The sequence below is a fragment of the Ochotona princeps genome, chromosome 19, assembly GCF_030435755.1.
Source record: "Ochotona princeps isolate mOchPri1 chromosome 19, mOchPri1.hap1, whole genome shotgun sequence".
In the NCBI taxonomy this organism is placed as follows: domain Eukaryota; kingdom Metazoa; phylum Chordata; class Mammalia; order Lagomorpha; family Ochotonidae; genus Ochotona; species Ochotona princeps.
In genome coordinates this window covers 37651878-37657877 of record NC_080850.1, presented here as the reverse complement: position 1 = coordinate 37657877, position 6000 = coordinate 37651878, and positions in this window count along the sequence as shown.

The following is a 6000-nucleotide window of genomic DNA, read 5'->3' as shown; positions in this document are numbered from 1 at the left end:
GTCTTCCTCTCTGTCTCTCCTCCTCTCTGTATATCTGACTTTCCAATAAAAATAAATAAATTAAAAAAAAAAATAGAATTTAAACCTTTTCAGTACCATTTTAAAAAAATATGCATGTGTTTATTTTATAGGCAGAATTACAGAAAGAGGCAGAGAAAGAAATCTTCCTTCTTCTGGTCTGCGTTCCAGATGGTTGCAGTGGCTAGTGCTGGGCCAGGCCAGAGCCAGAAGCCCGGAGCTCCTTCAGGTCTCCTTATGGGCTCAAGGACCAAAGCAGTTAGGCCCCACTTGGGGACTTTCCCTGGCACATTGGCAGGGAGCTGGATTGGAAGTGGAACAACAAGAGCATAAAGCAGTGCCCGTGTAGGATGGCAGCTGCTACAGACAGTGGCTTACACTGCTGCACCACAGCACTGGCCCCCATGAGGACTAGGAACTGGCAGCTTCAAGTTGCATAACATTCATTTCATCGCCAGTTTAAATCCGTACAGTTTATTTTCTTTGACCTTGAATTCCCAGGTGAAGGCTGCTAATACAGCGCTGATACCCGAGAATGTGTGATATAAACAACTTTATCCTGCACTTGTCCTCCCAGGAAGGCTTTGTAATGCTTCATCACTGACAATGCTGTTGGTCGCAGAGTTCACTAGATATCTACCTCAGTTACAGACCAGTTCAAACGAAACCACTTGAGGTATTTCACACAGAAGGAAGTTAGTAGCAGGAGGAACTGATAAAATTAATGGAAGGGCAAAGGAGCAGCAAGATGAGGGCAGAGTTAGAAGGCCGGGAGCGCTGCGCTTCGGACCAGCCCGCTGCCGCTACAGCCAGAAGTACCAGAGGGAAAGAAATGGCTGCCTTCCCTTTGCCGCAGCTTCAGCCCCCACCTTGCAGTCCCACCGGCCGAATCCAAGGCAACCACAGCAAGGGAGCATGGGAAATGTAGTTGCCAGGCTTTCAGCCCCGCTGTGATCCAAAGTGCAGGAATGAGGCTGACAGCGAGACGTCAGCTCCACCCAGAGTGTCCTTTCTTCCCGGGGCTGGGCGGAGTCCATCGACGGGTGCGCCTGCTACTCTGCACCTGCTGAGAGGACGATGAGACTTTGCCTTTTCAGTCTCCTAACGAAAATAATGAATTGTGTTACTGATGTTCCCGTTGTTAAATCCCGCTTTGCATTCCTGCTTCCAAGCCTTCTGGATCATGACGCACGTCTGAGCGTAGCCGTGCACACCTGTAGTTGTTTTCTGTATGTGTTTCCAAATGCTGCATTGTCGCTAGCATGTTGTTCAGGGTTTCTTCATCTGTGTTTATTTGCCCTACTGATACTAAATTTTTCTTCTCTGTGCTGTTCTTGTGTAAGTTTGTAACAAAGTTATTTTCATTTCACCAGTTTGTCTCTAGTTCTGTGGTTCTTAATTTTCTGAATGATGAAGGCATTGTAAGTTTGGCCTTTTTAAAATCTCCCATAAAATTCTGAAAGTAGTGCTTGAAATGGCGGTGTATATTTTAGGTAAATGGTGTTATGCTCATTAGTGTTTTTCTTATTATTTCTGAATCTGTCTCTGGAATTAAAGTTTTTTTTTTTTAGAAAATTGCATTTTTAGGGCTTGGCAGCGTGGCCTAGTGGCTAAGTTCCTCGCCTTGATCCCATATGGCCGCTGGTTCTAATCCCGGCAGCTCCACTTCCTCTCTATATCTCCTCCTCTCAGTATATCTGACTTTGTAATAAAAATAAAATAAATCTTAAAAAAAAAAAAAAGAAAATTGCATTTTTAAAAACTTAGTAGCATACAGCTGTTAAATGTAGTCTATTGTAATTTAAAAAAATGTTAAATTACCTTTTGCAGCAAAGGAAACCATGCCAAGCCACAGTGACAGAATACGATTCAGTGGGTTGGCCGCTGTGTCTTCTGGTCTGGGACAGCAGGACGGGTAGTCTATCCTAGCACGACGTCTCTCATCTGCCACCTGCAGGCTCCCTGGCCTCAGAGGCTTCTCGTCTTTTATCCAAGAGTGTGGTCCATTCACACTGGCTGTGATTCTAGTATACTTGAGTTCATCACTGTCAGTCCTGCTGAATTTTTTGCTGCTTCTTTTTTTTTTTTTGCCTTTTGCTGAAATAAACTTTTCTAGGTGCTTTTTCTGTAATTATTCATTTTACATGTCTTTTTTTTTTAGTGGATTTTCTGAAATTTTTTATCCTGTCTTTAAACTATCTTGAATTTAAAGTGTATCTATATCTTCTTATTAATTCTCATCACTGCCTCTCTGCCTAACTTGTCATCTTCTATATTATTGTTCTGTGATATTTTGGATTATTTTAAAATGCTTTATATTTCAAGGAGCTTCCATATAGTATAACATGTTTGAAAGGTACAGAAGAATGTGCAGTGAAAAATCTTCCCATCTCTGCGCCCTTACTTTAGCACCCCTTCTGCATAGAACTCTTACTTTAGAAGCAGGTGCCAGCAATGCCTGCACCCATATAAGCGTACATTTGTATCTGAGCTGCTGTTCCCCACCAGTTCAGCTGCCTGCTGAATTCTGGGAAGGACAGTAGAGCATGGTCCAGGTGTTTGTGCCCTGCCAGCTGTGTGGGAGACCCAGATGAAACTCCTGGCTTCAACCTAGCCTAATCCCAGCCATTGAGGTCATTTGGGGAGTGAACCAACAGATGGAAGATCTCTCTTTTTCTCTCTCTCTAATTCTCTCTTCCTATAATTCTGCCATTCAAGTAAACACAATAGTTTTTTTTTTTACATAATTTTAATATTTGAATCCATTTACCAAGACTTGCTATTACAAGTCATTGTGATGTGTTTTACAGACATCAGGCTAGTTCTCCCAGTAATGCTGTGAGACAAAGCATTCTCATCCTTTTGACTGATGAGGAATTTTTTTTTTTAAGATTTATTCATTTTATTACAGCCAGATATACACAGAGGAGGAGAGACAGAGAGGAAGATCTTCCATCCGATGATTCACTCCCCAAGTGAGCCGCAATGGCCAGTGCTGCGCCGATCTGATGTCGGAAACCAGGAACCTCCTCCGGGTCTCCCACACGGGTGCAGGGTCCCAAAGCTTTGGGCCGTCCTCGACTGCTTTCCCAGGCCACAAACAGGGAGCTGGATGGGAAGTGGAGCTGCCGGCCCTGCCTAGTTACTTTTTAAAAACTATTGTATTGGTCCCGGCGGCGTGGCCTAGCAGCTAAAGTCCTCGCCTTGAAAGCCCCGGAATCCCATATGGGCGCCGGTTCTAATCCCGGCAGCTCCACTTCCTATCCAGCTCCCTGCTTGTGACCTGGGAAAGCAGTCGAGGACGGCCCAAAGCTTTGGGACCCTGCACCCGTGTGGGAGACCCGGAAGAGGTTCCTGGTTCCCGGCTTCGGATCGGCGCACTGGCCCATTGCGGCTCACTTGGGGAGTGAATCATCGGACGGAGGATCTTCCTCTCTGTCTCTCCTCCTCTGTGTATATCTGGCTGTAATAAAATGAATAAATCTTAAAAAAAAAAAAGTAACTAGGCAAAATGCTCACCCTTGTTGTTTTCTTTTAACGAAAAATTATCTGTAATATGTATTATTCTGTATTGGGGGCTGTTTTATTTGAACTCTTCACCTTTAGAAATTATTATTATTATGTGATTATTTCTCTTAAAACTTTTTTTTCCCTCTTTGGGGCCAGCACTGTGGAACAGTGGGCTAAGCTACCACAGTCAACACTGACATCCCATAGGGCACTGTTTCAAGTCCCAAGTGTTTCATTTCCAACCCAACTTCCTGCTACTGGCCTGGGAAAAGTAGTGAAGATGACCTTAGTTGCTGGGCCCCTGCCCCTCGCATGAGAAGACAGGAGGAAGTTCCTGACTCCTGGCTTTGGCCTGATCCAGCTGCAACTGTTGTGGTCATTGGGGAATGAATCAGCAGATGGAAGAGCTCTCTCCTTCTCCCTCTCTCTGTGCTTTTCCTTTTCTCTCTGTTATTCCTTCAATTCTTTCATTTCAATCAAATGTCAAAATTTAATCATTTGAAAGGTGTTTATTTTATAGAATTATTTTTCTGTGACCAAAGATCTTGAGATTGTATGTATGCCTTCTGTTTGCTGTGTCTTTGTGAACTGTAAGCTAATCTCTGTTTCACTGTTTTTGCATTGTGTACTTTGAGAGAATCTGTTTTCATTGTAAAAATGGAGTGCAAAATTCATATGACCCTGGTTGAAGAAGCAGTTCTGCGTGTGCCCCTGCCAGGCACCCTGGTGGGGTTCCACTGGAGTCCAGCCCCAGTTTGAATATGAATGTATCAGCTTGGAGATACTTACAGGGGGCAGAAGAAATGCACGTTCCACGTCTGGGAGAAGCTTTGTGTTCCGTTTGGTTTCTCAGCTGAGGAGGGACGCTTCTATCCCAGCGTTCCCAGCGTTCCCAGCGTCCCGTGCGGAGCCTTGTCTTGACTCTGCTCTGGTTTGACAGGCAGTTTTTCTGTTCCTCTCCCACAGCGGGGAAATCCTTGCTGAGTCATCGCCTCTCTTCCGAAGTCTCAGTTTCACCTTGCTGCCCTGAACGGGCTGCGGCTGTCTTGCCTCCCTGTTGCTGCACTGTTGACAGCCCGGCTTGTGGACGCTGGGGTTCACATTCGGCCTCATGGTCCTCTTTGCGCCAGTCGGTGCACTGTACACGTGGCTTGCTACCTTCTCTGGCACCAGGAAGTGTCTCAGTTACAGATTCGAAGCCTTTCTCTGTGTTTTATGCAACGTTTTCATTATGAAATTTTTATTGTGTTCTATCTTAGCTCAGAAACCAAACTGCTTTCCCATTCTTTCAGAGATACAGCATTCTTTCATAGACACAATATTGGGTTTCTCTGCAAGCATTCTTCGCTATGTCTATTTTTGCCTGGCTACTTCTCGAACTGTACATCTGATTTCTACTACTGATTTATCTAAGAACCCGGTAAGACTATGAAGAGAGTACATTTACATGTTAAAGGACATAATGTAACTGTCAGTCTTCTGCCGTCAGGCAGATCTTAACCCAGAACTGAGGCAAATTTCCCACACTATGAACTTCTCCTAGTGTCAGGGGATCACAGAACTATTGGCCCTGACCTTATATATTAGAATTTGATACAATCTCATCTGTTTATAAAGTTTTGAGTAATGGTTCCCTGATTTTTTTTTTTTAAGTGTTTTAATGATGTAATTGTTTTTTGTTTTTGGCTTTCTCTGACAGGTCACATGGAATTCAATCCAGTGTTTAGTGACAATAAATGAATTTCTTATATATGCTATAGCTTCCTTTTAGATATTTTATCTGGTTTTTTTTTTTTTTTTCAAGAAAATTGTGGTCTTATTTTTGCCTGGCGCCTCCTCTGTAGCCTATCGTATTAGTTATTCACTGACCATTGAATCTACTCAAGTATGATTCTCCGTGAGCTTGTTTTTACTAATGCTGTGCCTCAGCTCTCAGAGTTATATATTCCTACTTTTCTAGCCCATGTCGCCCTCCCCCCCTTTTTTTCTCCTATTAATATCACTGGTATTTCTTTAGACTTTATTCTATGCTGTTCTGGATTTAAGGTCACAAATATTCTCCTTCACTTAATAAAAGCATGTAACAATTTGTTTTTACTCTGAACTCCAGTGTAATTTTTTTTTAAATTCATTTCTTTGAGAGACAGAGAAAGAAGGAGCGCTCGTGTCCATTGTTGTGTTCCTCAAATGCCTGCAGTGCCTGTCAGGGCTAGGTTGACTGGGAGCAAGGAACACAAGCCAGGTGTCTCCTTTGGATGCAGCTGCTCCCACTGCTCCCACCGTCTGCATACACAGGAAGCCAGACTCAGGCAAAGCACGGCAGAGTGGGAGCAGAGTGTCTTAGCCTCAAGGCCAAAAGCTTGCCCTGACCTTATTTTTGAGTCTTCGCTGATCTCTTTCTAGGCCGACACCTTGGCTTGTGTTCCATCCTAGGTCTTCCTTCTTGCATATTTATCTCTTCACCTTAATCTT